Genomic DNA, 27,418 nt, shown 5'->3' on the forward strand with positions numbered 1-27,418 from the left:
AATGCACGCAAAATGTCTCATGATATCATGAATAAAACATAGTATATGTAAATAAGTCTCATGGACACATCATATATGCATGATAACTTGATAAATTCATAAATCTTTATGAATATATTCTCAAGATCTTATGATTATTTTATTTCATGCATGAAATGATGGATTATGGTATGATAGAATAGTCCACATGATTAGGCAATAAATAATATATAACATGTGTGAAAAATCTCATGATTAAAATATGATATAACTATTAAAAATGTACAAGCTTATTTGATTGATGTTTAGCAATGTAAGATAAACTCTTAGTTGATTATTTATCTTCGTCAGACATGAAAATTGATCAATTGACTAAGGTAGTTTCTGAATGTCATTGCAAAACATGTGAGTTGAGTATGACTCAAGTATGTATAAATAAGCACAAGTGAACGATCCACTTGATGTGTGAAAAAACCTTATAATACTAATGTCCACCCCGTATGGCCAAGTGAGAGATGTTGAATTTTGGTACCAGATATAACCATAGGTTCTCACAAAAAGAATACCAATAGCCATTGTATGGTGGGCTCATTATGAATTATAATTAGATCTATTAAGTAGGATTAATATGTGTATTAATCATAGTTTAATGGTTGAATACATAACCTACATAATGATTATGAAAAGAGTTATTGTGGATAATGGGGCATTATCTCTAAGTTAATGGTGGTATTAATCCAATCCTCCATGGTTGCATATATATGACCATGGCCATGGGAGGAAAGGAAATAGAGAGCAATCTTCCATATCTTTTGGAAGATTGTGAAAACCCACTCTTCGAGATGAACTAGAATAGCTCAATTAGGTAGAGCATTTGGCTTTACGAGGTTGGAGGTTCAACTCCTCCTCCTAGCACATGCCTTATTATCCGGTGACCCTCCACCAAATCCAGGTTTTAGACCTACTAAGATCTTACTAGAGTAGTGTCAAGCTTGTGAAGAAACAGTCTAGGCAAAGATAGCTGTAGAAATGACCATTTTTATTTTAAGTTCTAGCATACATGTAGTTCTTGTACATTTGCCTGTAGCTAAGTCACAGGGATTCGGCTAGCAGAGTGTTGTGGTCAACCCGATCTTACCCAAGGTCATTTCGGTCTATTTTTTGGATTTTTTTTTTTAAATTTGCCCTATGAAATGGGCTGCAGAATTTAAAAAAAAATCTTGGGGGGGGAACCCCGGACCCCTTTCTATATATATATATATATATATATATATATATATATATATATATATATATATATATTTACATTTTTGCCCCTGCCACACCCCCGCACCCAAGATTTTTGAAAGTGCCACAACCGCACCCATGTGACATAGGCCTGTAGTCTCTTGTAAATCGGATTTGTTCTGCTGCACTAATTTGATTTTCCAAACACCAGCTAGTGTAGGATAATTAACTCAATGCTCTCCAGTTTTATGTATTTGTGAGAAAATAGCAATGTTCTTGATTCTCGCTTCTGCCTGTTCCCCCAACAACAACAGCAATGGGTTCTCACCCAAGTGATGCGTGCATTACGGCTTGTAATTGTTGCTTTGATGCTTATGGAAATTTGTTTCTCATTGAGTATTTTTCCGCAGGAAAAGCATGTGAAGCATTGATTTTATCATTTTTAAGTGGTGGTGGTGATAAACTGATAATGACTGTGTGCGTGTGTAGTTGCGAACCTCAGACATTTTCTGCTAAATATGACACTGCCCTTTGTGGTACCTTTTACTAAATATAGTTCCTCATTCTTTCTGGTGTAGGACGATAAACTTATTTCCTTGTTCGAATATCCTATGACGATAATGTAGATGTTTTGTGCGTTTACTGATAGCATGTACCAGCAAAATGAGAGAGAGAGAGAGCAGTACACCATCCGGAACTAGCAGTACACCTACTGTTGAATCGAAGTGGAACTATGGTCCTATAGCTGAGGCAGTTGAGGCACAAGTTTGGATTGGGGGGTCTGTGCCTGATCATCTCTTTCACGAATGCAAATCATATGGAGAATCGACCTTGGAAATCTTTTGTCAGTTTCTCGAAGGACCGTGACTTTTGTGTTGATTTGGGTCACACACAAGATTTGGCTCTTGGCTTGAGGTACATGAACACGTGCCCATGTGATGGCCCCCTTGCTTTTTCAGGGTGGGACTTGGGTTCTTGCATGTGATATCATCAGCACCATCATGGTTTTTTATTTGTTGGATTAAGCTAATGCAGCTTTTTCAGGTGCATATTCTTTTTGTCTCATTCAGGCTGCCATTGTGAAAATGTGACGAATTGGGATCCCATGCTCTTTTTATCTTTTTAATGAGGAAAAAAGGGAAAGGTTAACCCTGTCATCCTCAAGTCTTGCAAGGAGGGCAAGTCCCTTCGCACGTTGGGCTGCAAGTTGGTTGAGTGGCCTGAGCTAAGTTGAACCACAGAACTTTATCTAATGAATTTGGTTCTTTCATTTCAAGATAGTGTTCTTATTTTCATATGGATAAGTGGGACCAAGGCTCTTTCTGTTCTGAATTGCAATGAGCCAGCTTTGGGCAACCAATGGCCTTATTGAAGGCAGCTCATAGTCACAAATGCTAGTGATACTTTGAAAATATTGTAATTTTATTGCGATATTTCAAGAAAATGATAAAATCTTCATAGAACAATGATATCTTCAATTCATGTGTCTTCATATTATCATTATATTGACATATTTTTAATCTTATTGTTTAAATTTTTATTTATGATTATATATTTATGAATTCTTTGAAGTCTTAAAAAGCCAATGTTCTCTTGGCAAAGCCTTTTAATTTGTCTAAAGATTTTCCTTGCAGAAAAAATCCTGATATTGATATTTAAATTAGGGCTTCCACACACCTATATCAGAGGGATACTCCAATTCACTCGTGTCATGCCCTCTTGTATATTTTTCTTGATAAAAAAGTTTCACAAAAATTATATCATTGCATATCTCTCCCTCTCTCTCATATTATGATGTCTACACAACACACGTGACCCAATCTATGAGACAACATCGGATCACCATATAAGGTCATATAATCATGTATGTTTCCATTACAAGGAAAAGTGACAACATTGTACAAAGACATCACTCATCCCTAACTATAAAACGTATATAACGATGCAGCCCTCATGTAACCAGTCAAAAGGAAAAATGAAATCATTGGTCTAAATCTTTGAACCTTCCCTCGGTAAACACTCTTCAATGTGAAGCCACTCCAGCCTAGAGGGGATTCCAATAAAAAATCAGATTGGTCCAAGCCACAGTAAAAAGTAAAAGTTTCACCATTCCCATTGAGATCTCCATGGGAACGCTATGAAAGCAATCATTCATGTTTGATCAATGTTGTCAGTATCCCTGTATCGTTTGGCTAACGATTCAGGTGAATCGGCCAATACCGATACTCAAGTGAATCGTTTTGGCAAAAAATAATTAAAAAATATTACATGTCAATCAGAACGTGACACATGTTAAAGCTGTTAAAATAATTTTAAGTATTTTTTTATGTTTATTAAAAAATAGCCGATTCAGGAGTGAAGCGTATCGAATTTCTGCTGATATGGTGTCTTTCTCTCTCATTCACGTCATGTCAGGCTAAGATTTGGATGGGGACCTTTTATTGCTCCGGTTTCATAAAAATCCTTGTCGTTGTTAGCTTTCTTTAACACCGCTTTTCATTATTATATTTGACATAAAGAGACCCACATCTCTACCGTGGTCTTTTACAGAGACATACCCTGTAAAAGTGATTGTCATTCTAAGAAGAAGACAAGGTTTCCTTGAGAACCCACAATCTTTTAAGTTTTCTATGCTTAAAATGACCTGTCATCATGTGCTTTCCAAACAAATTAAACCTCTATTTCTTCCTTGCCTATTACCCAAGTTCATGAAGTAGAGAGAGAAAGCTTTGGGAGAAGGAAACTTCTGTTTGGAATGAAGTTTGATCCAAGATCTTTCATTAGAGAATTTTCTGATATCTTTAAGTGGTTTTCTTCTTGACCATTTGAAAGATAGATATCTCGGACCAGGCTTCATTCCTCACAGCAAGATTTCTATATTGCTAATATGTTCATTCATTTGGAATTAACGAAGTTTTTTCTTTCCGTTTCTTTTGTAGCTTTACGTTAACATACAAGCATAGGATTTTATCACCTTTGTATTTGGAAATAGCTTAGTATCTACTTATGCTTTTACATCGAAAACTAGATTGTAGTTCTTGCTTTCAAGGGAGGAAAAGAAAAAGAGTTTGCCCTTGTTCTTTTCTTTACACAATAATTACTTTAGCAAGTTTGATTTTATACGGGCTAGTGATAATATGGATTCAAGAATTACATAGGGACTATTCTTTTTGCGTATGTACTTGGAGATATATAGTAGCTCAACATATAAGTTGTTGCATTGATTTGTATTTCTTCTAGCAGTTTAATTTCCAACAGGTGGGTTTTGCTTCTCGTGTGTTGTATCTAAATGTGATTATATTGGAGTCATTTTTGTGGATTAGCACAAGTTAGAATATCCATTGATGTGTTGTACGTAGAAGCAGATTGCTTATAAAATTTCATGCTTTCAGTTACGGTAGATCATTATATTATAAACCACTGGTAATTGCTGTTTTGTTTAGTTCTGTGTTCATTTTATCCTTTGAGCTTTAACTTGCACAGATATCTGATAGTTGAAGTATTCGATTCCGGGCACCTCTCCGTTATTGATAAAAAACCACTCTAAGTGAGTTAATCATCACGCTTTTCCTCCGTTTCTGAGTTATTATTATTAATTTTCTTATATGATGGGCCTGCCTCCGTGCAGGTAAAAAAAACTCGAGGTTAAGGACACAACCACCCAACTTTAAGTGCCCCAACTAGGTCTGGTAAACGAATGGAGCAGCTTGTGGCTCGACTTGTTATGAATTCGTTCATGATCGGTTCATATAGCTGGTGACCCGATCCATGAGCAACTCGTTTATCTTAAATAGTCGAGCCTCAACGCGAGGAGTTCGGCTCAGCTAGGCTTGGGAGAGCTCACACACAAACATATATATATATATATATATATATATATATATATATATATATATATATATAGAGAGAGAGAGAGAGAGAGAGAGAGATGGGCCCGTGCTAAATGAAATATGCTAATTGAAACGTGCTAAATGGATTTTTCTGCTCTTTTGGTAGCTTTTTTTTGCAGTTCCGATTACATAAATGTGTTGGGCATGGTTGATTTATGAGAAATCCACACTTGCATCATGTGTTTTTTATGAAAAAAATGATATTTGGAGCCTCTCAAAAATTTACAAAGATTTTGGACCGTTGATTTTTCAAACATTATAAAAACCCACCCATGTGTCAGAATCTAACACTTCAAGAGCTGATCCCTGTAAAGTCAAGTACATAGATTACATCTGTACAGTCAGAATTTAAAACAAAAAACAAAAAACAAAAAACAAAAAACAAAAAACACAAACTCATTTAGCACAGACCCATTACTCTCTCTCAATATATACACACTTGGCTCACCTCATTCAGGGATGAGCTGAGCTCAAGGTTGGTTCAACCAGGGGCGTAGCTAGGATTCATGTGAGGGGGGGGGGGGGCAAAACAGGGGTGTAGCAAAAAAAAAATTTTGTTTGTGTGATAGTCGGGGGTTTGGGAGCAGCGGCCCCGAAAATTTTTTTTTGAGATAAAATAAAAAATGGCTAATCTATTTCATATGGACAAATCAAACTATTTGCTGCAGTCAGGGCTGGGCTACAAAAATGGATAAAAATCTATTTCATATGGAATCAGGGATGGGTTAGGACTGGGCTTTAAAAAAAAGAAAAAAATTAACTGTTTCGGGAGGCTCCTGCCCCCCCTAGCTACGCCCTTGGGTTCAACTAAAAATGAACACGAGCTGAGCCACGAGCTCAATGCACTGGTAAATGAGCCGAGCCTGATCATGCCCTGTTCATTCCCAACCATGATAAAGCGACGGCATCCCCATGAACCAGAGGGATTCCGCTGACCACATGGGTAACCACTGCGTTGGTCCTCCGTTTCCGAGATAGTGAACTGTTTGAAAATGCAATGCAAGAGATCATTCTTACGATCTCTCTCTCTCTCTCTCTCTCTGAGATTATTTAATATTTTTTTTAATGAAATAAAATACGTAAGTATCATGCATGTAGACTTTCTGAAGAGTTATGTCGAAAAAAATGTAGAATTTCTGAAGAGCTTGTGCGTTTTTTCTCCTATCGTTAGTTACTATCATTACTCTCACAATTCTCGTGAAACAATATTCTTTCGGAAAAAAAAATCTCGTGAAACTATAGTTCTTAGTTTCTCTTTTCTGTCGTAAACAAAAACAAAAGAAGAAAAAAAAACAGCTTTTAACATCTTTTCCTCGGGATGGAAATGATAGATTTTGGAACTTCTTACAGAAGAAAATATGAGTTGAGTGTAAAATAGCCAGGTTAGTCCTCAGGTGGATTTTCACTCAGTTTTGAATGGTAAAAATATCCCCTGAACTCTGTTTTATCCTATCGTTCATGATCACAAAAAAATTTTAAAAGTAGAAAAGGTAACTTGGTGGGTACACCGAATCTGGTGCAGTCGTCCAAAAGACATAAACTTGAAGAGAAGTTTTGGTTTATGCATTTTTGCCACAACAATTTATATAGAAGGGCCATATATACAAATCGGTTCCACTCATCCCCTGTCATCCCTATCTTCGTAGCCCTCCCTGTGATTTCATTGATGCAAGTGGTTTTGATCATAACTGACTCCAGATATGCGGTGAAGATCGAAAATCTGACTTGTGTGCAGGATTTTTTGGTGATTAAAAATCAACAGTTGACAAAACACAACATATTTTTAGTCAAAAAATGCAATCCAAGTGTTAATTCTTATTGAATCGGTCATGCTCACTCCATCTATAAGTTCAGATTTAGACAAAACAACTTGCATCATAAGATTTAAGAGAGTATGAGTGGAACCAAACTCCCACATATAAACAGGAAAAGATGCAGCGGTTCGTTTGAGGCAGATAACGGGAGAGGCATAAGCAAATCAGTTCCACTCATCCCTATCTTCATACCTCTCCTTGGGATTTCATTGATGCAGGTTGTTTTCATCACATCTGACTCCATAAATGTGATCTAACATCATTCATATGTGAAGACCAACATTTAAATTGCCAAAATGTAACTTGTGTACAGGTTTTTTTTGCGATTCAAAAATCAATGGTTAACAAAATAGTTTTGATTTAAAAAACATATTTTTTTAATGGTTGTATAGGATTTCATTGATGCAAGTTGTTTTTATCAAATCGGACTCCATAAATGTGATCTACATCATTCATATGAGAAGATCCGCATTTAAATTGTCAAAATCCCACTTGTATACATGATTTTTTGGCGATTCAAAAATCAATGGTTCACAAAGTATTTATTATTTTAAAAACAGTTTTTTCTGGCTATACAGGATTTTATTGATGCAGGTTGTTTTCATCAAATCACACTCCATAGATGTGATCTACATCATTCATATATGAAGATCGACATTTAAATTGTCGATTTGTTTATATATGAGTCACTAGAATATGAGTATTTGAAATATGAGAACAACCATGTGAGCCGCACAGTTTTCATAGATTTTTATGTTCTTTTTCTTAAATCTAACCATACCAATGTAATCTACATGCTGGATTTTATAAGGACCAGCTCTTGAATCAACAAATTATGACACACAAGATTTTTGTAGGTTTTAAAATCAACAGCTTATAATCTTTATAAATATTTAAGCATCCCCAAATCACATTTTTTATCAAAAATACATGATTCAACAGTTGATTCCTAGCAAATTCACCATACCGAACACATCTACATGGTTGGAATTGCAAAAAAGTGTAGGAAATGCACAATTTACATGGTAGTTTTCATATATATATATACATATATATATACACATATATATATATATAGAGAGAGAGAGAGAGAGAAATATGTAGGTTTAGACCATTTAATTTTCAGACCATCACAGACCTCTTTAAAAAACATATTTGTGTAAGTTTTTTGCTTAATCCAAACTTGTAGATGTGTTTACCATCTCTTATTTACCAAAAATCATGCTTTGAATATCAAATTAATTTAACAAGAATTCTTGATTTTAAGTTAATCAAGTTTTTTGTGCAATATATACTATTGATTTTTTTCATTGGGCTAAAAATTAAATCTAAACATAAAAAAATGCTTAAACTAAGTCATAATTTCTATTACATCTAGAGGTTTAGATTGAACAAAAAATACATGCAAATATGCTTTCCAAAGGAGTCGTGGTTGGTCTGAGAGATAAATGGAAGATACACATCACTAATATATATATATATATATATATATATATATATATATATATATATATATATATATATATATATATATATATATATATATATATATATATATATATATATGTTAAAGCAATATGTGAAAAACTAAGAGATGGTGGGTGAAGTGAACCTAATGTTTCTGTTTTTGGTGGGCAAGAAAGCCTGCTTAATAGTCCCTTCTCAATTCCTTTTTTGTTCAACAGTCATGGTTAACGGAAACACTTGTCTGGTAGGGGTCTGCCTAACCCCAGCTTGCATTTCAAAAAAAATAGCCTTCTGAAGTTGCTCATGACCATTGACAACACCATATATAGAAAGATGGGACAAGACCAAAAATGATGGTGATGAGGTCTAAGCTACTTTGGCATGTACCCAAAACTTAGGATGTGGAGTCCAGAAAGCTCAGGTTTCACTGAGAACAAACAAATGAAAGTTTGGTTGCATCCTATCGTCCTTTGTATTCCTCGTTCTACTTGCATCATAATGTACAGTGGGCTCCATCTGAGGCCTGATCGGTGATCAATGTTCAAATCGGTTCCATCCACTCATCCTTATCTTTTCATTCATGCAAGTTGTTTTGACCTAATCAGACTCTATATATAGATGTCATTTACATCATTTATTTAGTGAAGACAAATATTTAAGTCGCTGAAATCCGAACATTTTTTTGGTGATTCAAAAATCAACGGTTGATATAACATACACAATTTTAAGATTTAAAATAATTTATTTTTTTTATCAAAAAAAATAAAGTGTTGATTCTTATTAAATCGACCATGCTGAATCTATATAAGCTCAGATTTGATCAAAACAACTTGCATCAAAAGATTTAAAGGGTATGAAGATGGGGGATGACATAACAGGGAATGAGTGGAACCCAACTCGGTCAGTGATCGGGCCCAAGTATTTAGAGTAATTACTCGGCTTGCTTGGTTCTGCCAAGTGTCTTGGGACCCACTCTAACTCAAGAAAGCGGTTAGTTAACCGGCGTCCTCGGTGATTGTTGCCCCCAAGATGAGCTGACCACCATCCTAATGAAGGGTAAAACCCAGTACGCATATATGGCTGCACCAAAAGCCACAAAATTACAGTGGGAATAAAGCTGATCTCCGGGATGCGTTAACTGGAAGCCTGTCTGGGTTTCTAACAGTGGGTTCTATCTGACTCTAAGTAGCAGAATTTCACGATATTTTGAAATTAACTCAATTTTATCAACATATTAATGAAATAAAAACAATGTTTTGGGACGTTACACGTTTCCTTGTGGGACGTTGCAGTCTCAAACCCCAGTAGTATGTTGAATAATAACTGGTGGGGGTCTGCTTAACCCCAGCTTGCCTTTCAAAAAAAATTTGTTTATAGTCTCTCTCTCTCTCTCTCTCTCTCTCTATATATATATATATATATATATATATATATATATATATATATATATATATATATATGAAAATTTTAAACTGTTAATTTTTAAATTTTATAAAAACCTATCTACATAGATGATCCAAGAGTCAATTCCCAGAAAATCATGCATGTAGAGCACATCTATACAGTCAGATTTAAAGAACATGAAAAATACCTTTCAAAAGTAGGGGTGGCAATCGGGTCGGGTTGGCGGGTCGACCCGGCGGGTTGGCGGGTCAGCATACCTCAACCCGAACCCGAACCGTTTATTAAACGGGTCGGCTGTGGCAAACACGAACCTGACTCATTTATTAAATGGGTAACCTGACACGACCCGCCAACCCGTTTAATAAACGGGTTGGCGGATTAGCGGGTCATGTTGGCGGAAGGGTTGGCGGGTTGACCCGCCCACATAACCCGTTTATTAAACAGGTCAGCCGGGTTGGCGGGTTGGCATACCCCTAACACGAACCCGACCCGTTTAATAAACGGGTTAGGCGGGTCTACCCATTTATTAAACAGGTTCGTTTTGCCAAACCTGAACCCGCCTAAGAGTCGGGTTGGCGGGTCGTGTCAGGTTTTGCCACCCCTATTCAAAAGCTTGGTTAGCTAAAAAACTAATTTGCAGGTTTTGCGCAAGATTCAAAAGAAAGAAATTGCAGAGGCTTCGAAGAAAATGCAATCCAGAAAGGCAGTTGGACCGGATGGTATACCTATCGAGGCTTGAAAATGCTTGGGTGAGAAAGGTTTAGTATGGTTGGCAAATCTTTTTAACAAGATTTGGCGGACAAATAAGATGCCTAATGAGTGGAGGAAGAGTAATTTGGTGCCTCTCTATAAGAATAAGGGTGATATACACGATTGCACAAACTATCGTGGTATAAAACTCATGAGTCATACTATGAAACTTTGGGAGAGGGTGATTGAGTATAGGTTGAGGTAGGTTGCCATGATATCGGAGAATCAATTTGGTTTTATGCCTGGAAGATCAACTGTGGAAGCTTTACATCTTCTTAGACAACTTATTGAGAGATATAGAGAGGGGAACAAAGATTTGCATATGATTTTTATTGATTTGGAGAAAGCATACGATAGAGTACCTAGGGATGTTCTCTGGTGGACAATGATGAAGAAATGTATCTCTCTCAAGTACATTAATATAATTAAAGATATGTACAAAGGAGTAGTAACCAATGTCCGCACTTGTGGAGGGGTGACAAACAATTTTCCTATAACGGTTGGGTTACATCAAGAATCTGCATTAAGCCATTTCCTTTTTGCTATAGTGATAGATGAACTTATGAGATCAATTCAAAAAAATGTGTTGTGGTGTATGTTGTTTTCTGATGATATTGTTTTGTTTGATGAGTCTAGAGCTGGGGTTAATGCTAAGTTAGAATTATGGAGACAGACTTTGGAAGCAAGAGGTTTTACATTGAGTAAGAGTAAGACATAATCTATGGAATGTCGGTTTAGTAAGCAACGAAGTAGTGATGAGAGTGTAGTGAAGCTTGGTGAGCAACAAATAACGGTGGATGACTGTTTCAAATATTTGGAATCTAGCATTCAAAAGAATGGAGAAATTGATGGAGATGTAAATCATAAGATTAAGGTTGGGTGGATGAAATGGAAAAGTGCAACTGGAGTGTTGTGCAATCGTAGAATGCCATTGCGGTTGAAGGAAAAGTTTTATAGGACGACAATTAGACCCGCTTTACTATATGGTAGGGAATGTTGGGCTGCCAAGAGACATCGTATTCAAAAAATGAGTGTAACTGAGATGTGTATGCTTCGATGGATGTGTGGAAAGACACTAAAAGATAAGATTCGGAACGAGGAAATAAGTAAGAAAGTAGGTGTTGCATCCATTGAAAATAAGATGAGTGAGAATCGTTTACGATGGTTTGGGCATATTCGGCGAAGGCCTAATGATGCTCCGGTTAGAAGGATGAAGAAATGAGAAAATATATTAGCTAAAAGCGGTTGGGGTAGTCTTAAGAAGACTTGGATGGAGATGATAAGAAAGGATATGAATGCTTTGAACCTCACCGAGGACATGACATTGGATAGAAATGATTGGAGGAGAAGGATTCATGTGGAGGACCCAAAATGATTTTCTTTTTGGTTAATATGGCCGACCCCAATTGTTTGGGATGAAGGTGTTCTTGTTGTTGTTGTTGTATCATATCTCTATCTCTCTCTTTTGAACGCAAGACTATCAGCAACTTTCCTTAGAACACGGTTTGTCACATTTGTTTGACTCAACCCCAGAATAAGTTGGCTGGAGCTTGAACCAAAATCATGGGGAATTTAAGATAAGATAATAGTTGATACCATATCGAGCCATCCTGAACCTCGGTCTACCCTTGCAAGTCACTTTAAATTTTAAAAAAATTAGTCCAATTTTTACATGTATGTATTAAATTCATCGTATGTGCAATCAGGTTTCCATCCAGATTTAGATCTCGTATGTTCAGTCTATATCTAATGCATATCTAAATCCACCAAGAGCAGTGGTCACAAATATTGGCAGGTTTTGAAAAACTTGTGATTTTATCACGTGATTTTCAAAACTGCTATTTTCGCCTATTTTGAAAACGTGATGTCTTTATCGCGATAATAGACCATTGTTAAAATGATATTCATATTTTTATTATATTTTATATTTTTCTTATACATTTTTTAAAATTTAAATACACTGATATTTTCCTGAGAAAATACTTTATTTTTTAATTTATCATTGCAAGTTTTTCTTTTGTTGAGAAAATCCTGATAACGAGATTTCTGACCATGTTTCCCACCCAGGTCAAGGTCCAACAAGGACACCAACTTGAATTGAAAATTGTGGTACAAAACTGGAAACGCTACCCTTTTTCCATGTGAATAACTTGGAACGTGTCAACGGGTCGGTTCTGGTTTGGATCCAAGTGGGTCCAAACCTGTATCTGACTTTGAGGTGTGGGTATCAGGTACGGACTGAGGACTGATCTGATCCACGAAAAAGAAAACCATACCCGAGTCATGTAAGGATTGCATGAACCCGATCCAAGTCCATACCCCATGAAATAGTTTTTTTTTTTTAACTTTTTTACATTAAAAAATCACGGTTTCATAACTCTGACTGGACCTGAGTCTGCTATGAAATTTCACAAACCATACCCAACCCATATATTAATCCAACCCTTTGGATTTTAAACAGGCCTCCTTCTTTATCACCAAACCCTGACCCTACAGGGTTTGGTTCAGGTTGAGTCTGGACAAACTCGACCCATTGACGCTATCACCTTTCATATTTAGATTTGGGCTAAGGCCCAGATCCAAAAAAATGGGTTCTTGGACGGGGTCCACGTGAGTCCAACTCAGGTCCTGTACGTGTAAATTTGTGGGTGTATAGTGTAGACTCTAGAGTGTAAGAAATCATTGCAGTGGGAATTGAAAGGGGTTAAGGAAAATGGGTTTTTGCATATGATGTTTATGTTTCAACGTAACTTCTCATGCGGGTCAGAAGAAGCATGATTTTCACCTTCGTTGTTCGTTCTCATTTTATTAGACTGGTTTTTATGAGCTGCAACAGACTTATGGTGAATTAACTGCACGTTTTCAAGTAATTATCTTGACACTTTTCTCAAGCATACATAAGCTTCTTCATTTTTCGATGTCAAATCTACAACATGCATAAGTGACCTACATAGTTGTTGGTAACGGCAAGCTATGTGACGCTTCTGATCAACACTAGATGCACTGACATTATCTGTATCCAGCAATTCAATCTTTGTTTGTGTCGTTCATTTTCGCATTAAATATGACTCATGTATATCTTGTATTTTTTCTTAATTAAGTATCTTTAATGCATGATGATATAAAATACCTTTGAATTCATATACTTTGCACGTGCATTCAATTGTTTTGTTGTCAACATTGTATATAACATGTGCTTCTTACCTTTTCAGATGCTCTTCGACCCCCATACAATATGATATTCGTGCATATTCTCGGTTTGCATATGTCCTTCTATATTGCAATTCATGACCTATATAATCTCCTTAATCCATTCAAATATAGTTAGTATATACAGATCTGTAGGTCGCGTCAATATTTTCATGCTCAAAGTTATAGGATGTGTGTTGAAGCATTCACATCTTGTTCAAGCTCATTCTGTCTAAAATCGTCTATAAATATTTCATATTGTTTCATGAAACGAAATATTATTAAACATGAATACAAGGTTTTCTACAGTGCGGCATGCCTAGATTCAGCTCTTTGTGTGCTTATCATACATGCACAAAACTATTGTCTTTCATATATCAATGCTCACTTCTCTTTGTCTGCATATAAATTTTGTAATCATACACAATCTTTAAAGTCGTACATCTGAATCATTTTCTTCCAATAAGACATAAAGGTGATCTCGTCTACACTCTCAAGTACACACCTTGTAAACTTTTTATCAAACCCTGTCTTTTGATTAAATATGTGTCTTATGTTCTTTGCTGCATTTTGAAAGATATGCTATAAACATAGGTGATGATGTGCATCTGGCTATACATGAGACAGTGCAGTCGTAATTGCGTGATCACCATCTGTAAGTACAACTTCAGGTTGCTTCTCATTTATTGCTTGTGTAAATACTTTGAACAACCACTCAAAGGTTTCCTTAGTCTGATCATACAAAAAATTGTTGCCTAATATGTAACTTTGTGAGTAATGGTTCACTTCGACAAACTGCACAAATGGCCACTGATCAATTTTCACAACATATCCATTTTTTATCTGGTTGCATTGCACTATATAAACCAGGGTCATTGTTTGATTTCTTTTGTAAGTAATCAATCAAAGAACATATTTCTCCATTCTTCATGTTATCTGTCATCTTCTTTCTCAAGTGGTTTCCTAGATCTATAGGTGTGAATGACACATTCCAATAACCATCATTTATGTGTGTGCATAAATTGTATATTTTTCTTGGTGCAATGTCGACGCTATCAGCTATTTCAGCAATTGCAGCATGCACTTGAGTTAGTTTACGATGTACCTTAACATAAGAGTCATAAATGAAGCTACTAATTCATGGTTATGATCACTGATTAAAGTACGAACTACATATTTCTCATTCAAAAGTCTTCTTAACACCATTATCGCTAGACAACCACATCTTTAATCTGACTTGCTCCTTGTTGGATTTCTTCTTGACTTCTTCCAACCTTCCTTAGAACAAACATTATTTCTTTCTCACCATGATACCCTGTGCATTTTTTGACCAAGAATACCTTCTAACATTGAAGCCAAGTTTGAAGGTATAATTATTGTAAAATCTGTATGCAACTTTCTCATTGTTAAATTGCATTCCTTCTATGAGAATAAAGTCAAGTGTATTGTCATGATCGTCTACCTTATTATCAAATTTCATTTCTTCTGCTGAAACATTCAAGTTAAGAGTGAATCCAATGCCTGCACCCTTCTTATCATGTGAATCATTAGTGCATGCATTCACTTCTTCACGTGCGTCATTAGTACATATGTTCAATTCTCTATAACTTTCCAATGATTGAGATACATCATCTTCACTGCAACCAGATGATAAGCTCACCACTATCATAAGCAATATATCAATTTGTGTTAGTCAGCACATATGTTTACTACGATTAATTCAAGATGCATATAATAATAAATACTGATTAATTAAGAAAGTCAAAGAAATGATTGAATGAATCACAATATAAAAGCAATAACGATTTGTTATTTGCTTATACTATGCATCGAGTTGTTATTTACCATGCTATAAAAGAAACAATTTATCGTATATGTGTGTTGACGATAGCGATTCATGTGACAACAATTTAATTATATTTACGACGATGTGAAGCAATTTCAATAGAAATTGCTAAATGAGTAGCAATTTAAATACGAAAATTGCCACCGCAAGCGCGCAACAATATAAATTCTGCATACATATGTTTTAAAATCATACTACAAATATCTTACAAATCGCTATAAAAAATACATAATATCTTACAAATTAATATAGACATCGCATAATATATTACAAATCGATATGGCAATTTTGTACGATACCGGATGAGGTAGAGGCCCTTCCTCGCATCTGTAACCAAACATTCTTATCAACAGGTCTCAGCGTCCTACAAGTATCTTTAATTTTCCAACCGTCGAAAGCCAACATCCACTTACAATAACAAAACAACGCCTTAATGACACTCACGACAACATACGTTCTTCAACAATAGCATGATGACATGGAATGGTACTCACGACACCTTAGTGGCATTTGTTGAAATGTTTGTGCGTCATTTCTTTTTTTCATATTGCCTAACGAAAATGAAGAAGAAGAGAAGACTATAAAAAGAGATGGCCAACAAATCCCCCTATGACGCTCACCAATGATCCAACCAGTCAATCGATTTATAGTTATCTCCACAAGGTAGGAACGAACTCAAAAATGTTTTCTAACACAAGGTAGGAACAAGAAGGCGGCAATGTGTTGTAACACAAGATAAAAATCAATCAAGGTGATAACGTGGACTTGAGGGAATGTGCAAAGCTATTTACGAAAAAATATTTTCAGCAAACGCATATCTATCTTACGGGAGGACATTTCTATCAAACACATATCTATATTTTTTATATGTTATTTATCTTTTTTATATGCTATTTTATTATAAAATCATCATAAATCACATTGGCATAAGAATTATCATGGGTCCCAAGATATTCCTGGATACACCCCCACGAATCTGTCTTTGTCTTCAGGGGAGAACACACAACACCCTCTCTCACTCAACCCTCTCTCTCTCTCTCTCTCTCTCTCTCTCTCTCTCTCTCTCTATATATATATATATATATATATATATATATATATATATATATATATATATATATATATATATATAACGTTCTTTTCTGGTGACCCATCAGCAATGGCCACCTGGAAGCTCATCATCGAGGTCCTTGATGCGCACCAGCTCCTCCCCAAAGACGGCACCGGCACGTCTAGCCCGTTCGTCATCGCCGACTTCGACAGCCAACGGAAGCAGATGCAGGCCGCTCACAGGGACCTCAACCCGGCATGGAACGAGACCCTCCAGTTCCACGTATCCCATCCGAAGAACATGGCCGGAGAAGTCCTCGAGATCGACGTTTACCACGACAAGCACGTCGGGCCCACCCGACGCAACAACTTCCTCGATCGGATCCGGCTGGATAACGGCCAGTTCGTCCGGAAAGGGGAAGAGGCGCTCATCTACTACCCGCTGGAGAGGAAGAGCCTCCTGAATTGGGTGCAGAGTGAAGTCGGGCTCAAGATATACTACGTCGACGAACCCATCCCGCCTCTGTCGTCGACGGAAGAGTCAGAGCCGTACCTGTGTTTTATGGGGCCTGAGGAGGAGGGAAAAAATGGGCCCCCTTTTAATAGTAGGAGTTAGGCAGTGCCTCCGAACTTTTTTTAAAAAATCAAAATAACAATAAAATTTGCATTCACATTAAACAAATATAATATTCCAAATATTTATATTATATTAAATAAAAATGTATAAAATATTTATATAAACTACCTAAACATTGGGCCCCTAAAATTTTTTTGAGCCCTGAGGCCCAAGCCTCATTGGCCTCTTTACAGGTCCGGCTCTGGGAAGAGTCACCACCACCACCTAACGAAGAACAACCACCACCACCACCACCAGAAAGCCGGATCCGGCTGCAGCAAACCCTCAGGAACCGCAACCACCAACGGAAAATAATCCGGCAGCGGAAAACCTTCCCCCACCAGTGACCACCATCCCACCACCAACGGACAATGCCACGCCAGGCCCACCACAAGAACCTATATCTCCTTCGGAATATGTGCCACTGCCAACAAGCAACGAACCAGAGAGCACCACGTCATCCATTCCAGTCCCTCACGGGGGCCACCACATGAGGCAGTGGATCTTCACCGCGGCAACACCGGACGTCCGCGAGAGCTCGCGGTGTCGTATCCGGACTCCCACCAACGGGAGTGTTCCACCTTCGACCTCGTGGACAAGATGGAGTATCTCTTCTTCCGGGTCGTGAAGGCTGGGTGTCTCGGCGACCCGCCTCCTGCCGCTCCGTTCGTCAAGATCGAAGTCTCCGGCCGCACCAACCGGTCCGAAACGGCCCGGAAATCGGCATCTTGCGAGTGGAACGAGACGTTCTCCTTCGGCCGGGAGGTCGCCGCATCGACCCCCACAATGGATATCTCCATCTGGGATCGGCCGGAGACCGGCAGCGGAGCACTTCCTCGGCGGGGTCTGCTTCGACGTATCGGAGATCCCGACTCGGGTTCCCCGGATAGCCCTTTGGCTCCGCGATGGTACCGACTCGAGGGAGGAGACTCGGCCACATCCGTCTCGGGTGACGCTATGCTCGCCGTCTGGTTCGGGACGCAGGCCGACGAGTCATTCCCGGAGGCATGGCATTCCGATACGGCCGAAGGCGCCAGTTCCCGGTCCAAGGTCTACATCTCTCCGAAGCTCTGGTACCTCCGAGCCATCGTCATCGAGGCCCAGGACCTCCTCTCCGGAGCCGAAATCTTCGTCAGAGCCCAACTGGGGTTTCAAATTCTGAAGACTCGGAAGTCGTCGACACGGAACGGTTCGATCTCCTGGAACGAGGACCTCGTCTTCGTGGCGGCCGAGCCGATAGAAGAGCAACTCGTCTTCGCCGTGGAGAGCATCGCCGGCAAGGATATATTGGTGCTTGGCCGTGTTGCAGTGCCGCTGAAGGGCGTTAAAAGGCGGGTTGATGACCTGATGGTGGCATCTCGATGGTTCAACGTGTCCGACTCGGTAGAGATCGGTCTGCGTACCGGGGCCGGCTCCACCTCCGGCTCTGCTTCGACGGGGGATACCACGTCATGGACGAATGGGCCCATCTAAGCACCGACTTCCGGCCGACCGCGAGGCAACTCTGGGGTCCGGCCGTCGGAAAATTGGAGCTCGGGATTCTCGGATGCCGGAATATTCTTCCCATGAAGACCAAGAACGGGAAGGGCTCCACTGATGCCTACTGCGTTGCCAAGTACGGGGAGAAGTGGGTCCAGACCAGAACCATCACGGATAGTTTGGATCCAATCTGGAACGAGCAGTACACATGGCACGTCTACGACCCGTGTATCCGCGAAGCAAGTTATATGTTCCCCCCCTGAACAGGGCAGTTAGCTACATCTCATGTTCGGGGGTACCAAAGAGCACCACGTATGTAAGCATGTGTGTCTCGTATCCCCATGTTTGTCAGCATTAATTAGCATTGGAGTTTGATGCGATTGCAAAGACTTAAGTACCCTCTCCTCCATTGGTGCCAAAAAAAATGACGATTCTTGAAAAGGAGTGGTTGTAAAGACTTAAGTGCCCCGAAGATGATTATTTAAGACCCAGTCTCTGCACTGCAGGATTATCTGAGAAAGAAATCTCCCCTGGAGGAGGCCATGAACATCAACCCTCTCACTCTCTCTCTCTCCCTTCTCTTTCTGCTTCTATGCACATCCAACAGAAGATCTTACATTGCTCCATCAAGCACCGGCTGACCTGCACATTGGCTGTTGTGGAGCCTGATTCAGAGTTTTTACCCTTACAGGAGGAGGGTTTGGGGGTTCCTCCCAGCGTGGGTAGCATCATTCAACTAAATGAGTTGTAGATCCTGATTCAGAGTTTTTACCCTTACAGGAGGAGGGTTTGGGGGCTCCTCCCAGCGTGGGTAGCATCATTCAACTTGATTCGTTGTGGAGTCTGATTCACAGTTTTTACCCATATAGGAGGAGGGTTTGGGGGCTCCTCCCAATGTGGATAGCATCGTTCAACTTGATTTTTTGTGGAGCCTGATTCAGAGTTTTTGCCCTTACAGGAGAAGGGTTTGGGGGCTCCTCCCGATGGTCATCCGACGAAACAAACCTGAGCCATAAAAAATGTTTGGTTAAACTTTTCATCGTCATCTTCTTCTTCTTCCTTCTCCGTAAAACACTGTAAAACCCTCTCTCTCTCTCTCTCTCTAGAGAAGAAATCAAGGGAGGCAAAGAGTTCCCCCTGGAGAAAGCCATGAACATCAATCATCTAACTCTCTCTCCCTTCTCTCTCTACTTCTGTGCACATCCAACAAACGATCCTATATTTCTCTATCAAACACCGACTGACCTGCACACTGACTGTAGCATCATTCAACTTGATGAGTTGTGGAGCCTGATTTAGAGTTTTTGCCCTTACAGGAGGGGGGTTTGGGGGCTCCTCCCAGCGTGGGTAGCATCATTCAACTTGAAGAGTTGTGGAGTCTGATTCAAAGTTTTTACCCATTCATGTTTTCAGGCATTTAGATCTCATATTTGAACATCCACGCATGTGCAGTTTGCTTTCATCATGTTCAGTTGCTTTCTAGATTATACTTTGAATTCTGGTGCATTTTAGATCTATCAATTTGTATGTAACCAGAGCTCATTTTAATCTGAATTTTTTACTGCAACTTCATGCATATGTCTTCATGCTCTTCACGAAAAATCAGATCATTATGACTTTGTTTGATACACTTTAAAAATCAAGATTCAGAACCTGTTATTTTGCACCGTCAGGATTTTAGCAGAATCAGGACCAACTTGCGGGAGTGATTTCTCCCTAACCAGAGATGATCTTTCCGATCCGTAAAAAGGGTTGTTTTTTAAATTGAATCTAGTTTGTTCATACCAAATTTCAGCGATTTTTATGGTGTTTTCATACCACTTTTGGGTCGAAAACCATAACCCTGTCACCCTATGTCATTTTAACGGCTCAGATTTTGATCCATTTTGTTTGAATTTTATTTCCCTAATGGGAGATCATTTTTCATATCTGTAAAACGGGTTCTCTTTTTTTATGTGTCTAATTCATCCCTGTAAATTTTCAGAATTTTTTATGGTCAATTACTATTTTATTTTGATTAAATACCAGAACCTTGTATCCAGATTTTATAAAAGATCTGATTTTGGTCCTCATATCATGACTGTAGTAGCACTTCTTCAACAAATCGCTATTTGATTGGCAATATTCTTCAGCAAATCATTGTTATGATTTTTTTGGGTTTCTAATGAGTCCCTACTATGATTTATAGTATTTTTGGGACTCAAACGAGCCTCACAATGATTTATAGTGTTGTCCGATCTTTAACTATGATTTATAGTGCTTTGGGGTCTCCAACGAGCCCCACAGCGATTTGTAGTGTTTTTTGGACTTTTAACTATGATTTATAGTGTTTTCGGGTCTCTAACGAGACCCACAGTGATTTATAGTGTTGCTGGACCTCGCTATAGCGATTTGTAGTGTTTCTCGCTAAACACTACAACGATTTGTGATACAAATCGCTATCTGAATCATGACCAACTTGTCAGGGCCATATCTCCCTAACCAGACATCGGATTTCAAATCCGTAAAAAGTGGTGTCTTTGTTATGAAGTCTAGTTTATTCCTGTAAATTTTTAGCGATTTTATGGTAATTTGATACCCCATTTTGATCTAAAAACAGACCCCTATTAGTCTGCCTTATTTGAGTGACATAGGTTTTTATTTCATTTTGTAAGATTCATATCTCCCCAACGGAAGATCATTTAACAAATCCGTAAAAAGGGTTTTCTTCCTCTATGTGTCTAGTTTATATCTGGAAAGTTTTATCACTTTCTATGCTCATTTGATATTTCAAACCTGTTAAAAACCGAGACATGTCTCCAACAAGTTATAATTAACTTTCATCCACTCAGTTAAAAGAGAATAATAACATGTCTCGGTTTTTAACAGGTTTGAAATATCAAATGAGCATAGAAAGTTATAAAACTTTCCAGATATAAACTAGACAAATAGAGGAAGAAAACTCCTTTTACGGATTTAGAAAATGATATTCCGTTGGGGAGATATGACTCTTACAAAATGAAATAAAAACCTATGTCACTCAAATAAGGCAGACTGATAGGGGTCTGGTTTTAGATCTAAATGGGATATCAAATGACCATAAAAGTCGCTGAAAATTTACAGGAATAAACTAGACTTCATAACGAAGACACCATTTTTTACGAATTTGAAATCCGATCTCTGGTTAGGGAGATATGATCCTCACAAGTTGGTCCTGATTCGGATAGCGATTTGTATCACAAATCGCTGTGGTGTTTAGCGAGAAACACTACAAATCGCTATTCGAATCAGGACCAACTTGTCAGGGTCATATCTCCCTAACCAGAGATCGGATTTCAAATCCGTAAAAAGTGGTGTCTTCGTTATGAAGTCTAGTTTATTTTTGTAAATTTTCAGCGATTTTTATAGTCATTTGATACCCCATTTGGATCTAAAACCAAACCCCTATCAGTCTGCCTTATTTGAGTGACATAGGTTTTTATTTCATTTTGTTAGAGTCATATCTCCTCAACGGAAGATCATTTTCTAAATCCGTAAAAAGGGTTTTCTTTCTCTATTTGTCTAGTTTATATCTGGAAAGTTTTTTAACTTTCTATGCTCATTTGATATTTCAAACCTGTTAAAAACTGAGACATGTTATTATTCCCTTTTAACTGAGTGAATGAAAGTTAATTATAACTTGTTGGAGACATGTCTCGGTTTTTAACAGGTTTGAAATATCAAATGAGCATAGAAAGTTATAAAACTTTCCAGATATAAACTAGACACATAGAGGAAGAAAACTCTTTTTACGGATTTGTTAAATGATCTTCCGTTGGGGAGATATGAATCTTACAAAATGAAATAAAAACCTATGTCACTCAAATAAGGCAGACTGATAGGGGTCTGGTTTTAGATCAAAATGGGGTATCAAATTACCATAAAAATCGCTGAAAATTTACAAGAATAAACTAGACTTCATAACAAAGACACCACTTTTTACGGATTTGAAATCCGATCTCTGATTAGGGAGATATGACCCTGACAAGTTGGTCCTGATTCGAATAGCGATTTGTAGTGTTTCTCGCTAAACACTACAGCGATTTGTGATACAAATCGCTATCCGAATCAGGACCAACTTGTGAGGGTCATATCTCCCTAACCAGAGATCGGATTTCAAATTCGTAAAAAATGGTGTCTTCGTTATGAAGTCTAGTTTATTCCTGAAAATTTTCAGCGACTTTTATGGTCATTTGATACCCCATTTGGATCTAAAACCAGACCCCTATCAGTCTGCCTTATTTGAGTGACATAGGTTTTTATTTCATTTTGTAAGAGTCATATCTCCCCAACGGAATATCATTTTCTAAATCCGTAAAAGGAGTTTTCTTCCTCTATTTGTCTAGTTTATATCTGGAAAGTTTTATAACTTTCTATGCTCATTTGATATTTCAAACCTGTTAAAAACCGAGACATGTTATTATTCCCTTTTAACTGAGTGGATGAAAGTTAATTATAACTTGTTGGAGACATGTCTCGGTTTTTAACAGGTTTGAAATATCAAATGAGCATAGAAAGTTATAAAACTTTCCAGATATAAACTAGACACATAGAGGAAGAAAACCCTTTTTACGGATTTGTTAAATGATCTTCCGTTGGGGAGATATGACTCTTACAAAATGAAATAAAAACCTATGTCACTCAAATAAGGCAGACTGATAGGGGTCTGGTTTTAGATCCAAACGGGGTATCAAATGACCATAAAAATTGCTGAAAATTTATAGGAATAAACTAGACTTTATAAAAAAGACACCACTTTTTACGAATTTAAAATCCGATCTCTGGTTAGGGAGATATGGCCCTGACAAGTTGGTCCTGATTCGGATAGCGATTTTAATCATAAATCGCTGTAGTGGTTAGCGAGAAACACTACAAATCGCTATCCGAATCAGGACCAACTTGTCAGGGCCATATCTCCCTAACCAGAGATCGGATTTCAAATCCGTAAAAAGTGGTGTCTTTGTTATGAAGTCTAGTTTATTCTTGTAAGTTTTCAGCGATTTTTATGATCATTTGTTACCCCATTTGGATCTAAAACCAGACCCCTATCAGTCTGCCTTATTTGAGTGACATAGGTTTTTATTTCATTTTGTAAGAGTCATATCTCCCCAACGGAAGATCATTTTCAAAATCCGTAAAAAGTGTTTTCTTCCTTTATGTGTCTAGTTTATATCTGGAAAGTTTTATAACTTTCTATGCTCATTTGATATTAGGTACTCATTAGAGACCCAAAATCATAGTTAAAAAGACAGGACAACACTATAAATCATTGTGAGGCTCGTTGGAGACCCAAAAATACTACAAATCTTAGTAGGGACTCATTAGAGACCCAAAAAAAATCATAACAATGATTTGCTGAAGAATATTGCCAATCAAATAGCGATTTGTTGAAGAAGTGCTACTAGAGTCATGATATGAGGACCAAAATCAGAACTTTTATAAAATCTGGATATAAGGTTCTGGTATTTAATCAAAATAAAATAGTAATTGACCATGAAAAATTCTGAAAATTTACAGGGATGAATTAGACACATAAAAAAAGAGAACCTGTTTTACAGATCTGAAAAATGATCTCCCATTAGGGAAATAAAATTCAAACAAAATGGATCAAAACCTGAGCTGTTAAAATGACACAGGGTGACAGGGTTATGGTTTTCGACCCAAAAGTGGTATGAAAGCACCATAGAAATCGCTGAAATTTTATATGAACAAACTAAATTCAATTTAGAAAACAACCCTTTTTACGGATCGGAAAGATCATCTCTGGTTAGGGAGAAATCTCTCCCGCAAGTTGGTCCTGATTCTGCTAAAATCCTGATGGTGCAAAATAACAGGTTCTGAATCTCGATTTTTAAAGTGGGTCAAACAAACTCAGAATGATCTGAGTTTTGGTGGAGAGCATGAAGACATATGCATGAAGTTGCAGTAAAAAATTCAGATTAAAATGAGCTCTGATTACATACAAATCGATAGATCTAAAATGCACCTGAATTCAAAGTATAATCTAGAAAGCAACTGAACATGATGAAAGCAAACTGCACATGCGTGGATGTTCAAACATGAGATCTAAATGCCTTAAAACATGAATGGGTAAAAACTTTGAATCAGACTCCACAACTCTTCAAGTTGAATGATGCTACCCACGTTGGGAGGAGCCCCCAAACCCCCCTCCTGTAAGGGCAAAAACTCTAAATCAGGCTCCATAACTCATCAAGTTGAACGATGCTACAGTCAGTGTGCAGGTCAGTCAGTGTTTGATGGAGAAATGTTGGATCGTTTATTGGATGTACACAGAAGTAGAGAGAGAAGGGAGAGAGAGTGAGATGAGGTTTTACCCCTCTCTTGTAAGGGTAAAAACTCTGAATCAGAATCTACAACTCATTTAGTTGAATGATGCTACCCACGCTGGGAGGAGCCCCCAAACCCTCCTCCTGTAAGGGTAAAAACTCTGAATCAGGCTCCACAACAGTCAATGTGCAGGTCAGTCGGTGCTTGATGGAGCAATGTAGGATCTTCTGCTGGATGTGCACAGAAGCAGAAAGAGAAGGGAGAGAGAGAGTGAGAGGGTTGATGTTCATGGCCTCCTCCAGGGGAGATTTCTTTATCGGATGATCCTGCAGTGCAAAGACTGGGTCTTAAATAATCATCTTTGGGGCACTTAAGTCTTTTCAAGAATCCTCCCTTGATTTCTTCTCTAGAGAGAGAGAGGGTTTTACAGTGTTTTACGGAGAAAGAAGAAGAAGACTTTGAAGAGTCAACATCATCCTCGACTTTCTGGATGGAGGACATGTTTGTCCTTTTTTTGAACTGTTTGTTTTTTCTTTTTTGAATGAAGGGCATTTTTGTCATTTTCTCAAACCATCACTTTATGAGAAGAATAACAAGAAAGGGTACTTAAGTCTTTGCAACAACACCAGAGTCCGATGCAAAGTTATGTCAACATACACGGGAATACGAGCCCCATGTGCTTGTATACGTGGTGCTCATTCAAAGCCCCGAACACAGACGTGGGATTCAGTGAATCATCGGGGGGGAACATACACAACCCTCTCGTGTATCCGTGTTCGACAACTGGCAGATCTACGCCAACGTGTCCGAATCAGAAAATCTGGTCAAGTCAGAGTGTCGGGTCGGGAAGGTCCGGATCCGGGTATCGGCGCTCGACAGCGGGGCCGTGTACCGGAACTCATACTCGCTGATCCTGCTGCTGCTAACCGGCGTAAAGCGGATGGGGAAGCTTGACCTCGCGGTGCGCTTCTCACGCGTGTCGGAGCTCGAGGTTTTGCACGCTTACGTGCAACCACTGCTCCCGGCGATGCACTACGTCCGTCCGATGGGCGTGATGCAGCAGGAGGCGCTGCGCCACGTGGCCAACTGGATTGTCGCGTCGAGCCTCGCACGTGTGGAGCCCCCGCTGAAGCACGAGGCTGTGTTTTACCTTGCTTGAGGCGGACGCGGACGCGGACGCGGACGCGGACGCGCACACTTGGAGCATGCGGTGCACCAGGGCGAACTGGTACCGCACAGTGACCGTCCTGTCACCGCTCGTGGGCGTGCTCAGATTGACGGACGACATTAGCCAGTGGAGGAATCGAACAACCACGGTGCTGGTGCACTTTCTCGCGGTGCTGCTGGTGTGCATCCCGGAGCTCATTGTGCCCACGCTCTTTCTTCGTCGGCACGTGGAACGACACGCTCTCCCTGGTCGATGTGGCGTAGGGCGACGATCTCGATGAGGAGTTTAGAAGCTCCCGGCGGACTGAGTTCGTACGCGCGCGGTACGACGGGGCTGCAGTTGCTTGCGTGTCGGGTGCAGACGGTTCTGGGGGACCTTGCGGCCCAGGGCGAGCGTGTGCCACTGGTGTGCTGACGGGACCCACGAGCCACCGGAATATTCGTTGGAATGTGCTTCTTGGTGGCTACCTGGTGCCGTTGATGGTCGTCGCGATCGCGCTTGTCTTCTACTGCCTCCGGCACCCGATGTTCCGAGATCCGATGCTCAATTTCCTCCGAAGGCTCCTGGCACTCTTGAACCGAGTTGTATAAGGTTTTTTTATTTATTTATTTTTTACTCAAAGAAATCGCCCCAAGAGCAGAGAGACCTACTAGCAATGCAGTCACGGTCCTGTCAGCATAAAACTCCGAGAGCTCACCTCTCGACCCGAGATAGTCCGCCAAGATTCGACTTACCCAGAGGGGTGATGCGATGCCTAATGGATCCCATTATGCCAAACCCCTTTGGGTCTTTGTATGGCTTCTTTTTGTTGCGGATGTGCATCATTGTTCAATGAATGACCCATAAGACTTATGAGAAAGGATCGGATTGAAGGAACGAAAATTTTTACAATGCTACTGAAGGGCATGTTTAAAGTTTCAAGGAATCCAAAAGTTTCGCCACTTTTCAAGCAAACTTTCCCAATATAGCAAGAAGCTTCCGGTAACCATGGTTTGAATATTATCACAGCTCTCACACACTTATCAAGGTCAGATCTGGTGGGGGCTCACACCAGATCTGACCTTCCCTGAAACAGAGGATCTGAGATCCTCAAAATAACCTTGAATCTGTGGATCCGAGGCACTCGAATCGGTCTTAAAAACAATCTTAATGTCAATGTGACAGAGTCACGCACTCTAAAATTGGCCTTCATTTTGCTGGAATTGGAACTTGGAAGGCATAACGTAGGGCAGA

General features: G+C 39.0%; 1 pseudogene; it reads left to right on the forward strand.

The window, feature by feature from the left end:
* The first annotated feature begins 16,725 nt into the window (after positions 1 to 16,725).
* LOC149830712 (multiple C2 domain and transmembrane region protein 16 pseudogene) lies at positions 16,726 to 26,775 on the forward strand (annotated as a pseudogene).
* Positions 26,776 to 27,418: the final 643 nt, after the last annotated feature.

Source organism: Nuphar pumila, chromosome 8 (assembly GCF_984573655.1).
Source record: "Nuphar pumila chromosome 8, dmNupPumi1.hap1.1, whole genome shotgun sequence".
NCBI classification, from domain to species: domain Eukaryota; kingdom Viridiplantae; phylum Streptophyta; class Magnoliopsida; order Nymphaeales; family Nymphaeaceae; genus Nuphar; species Nuphar pumila.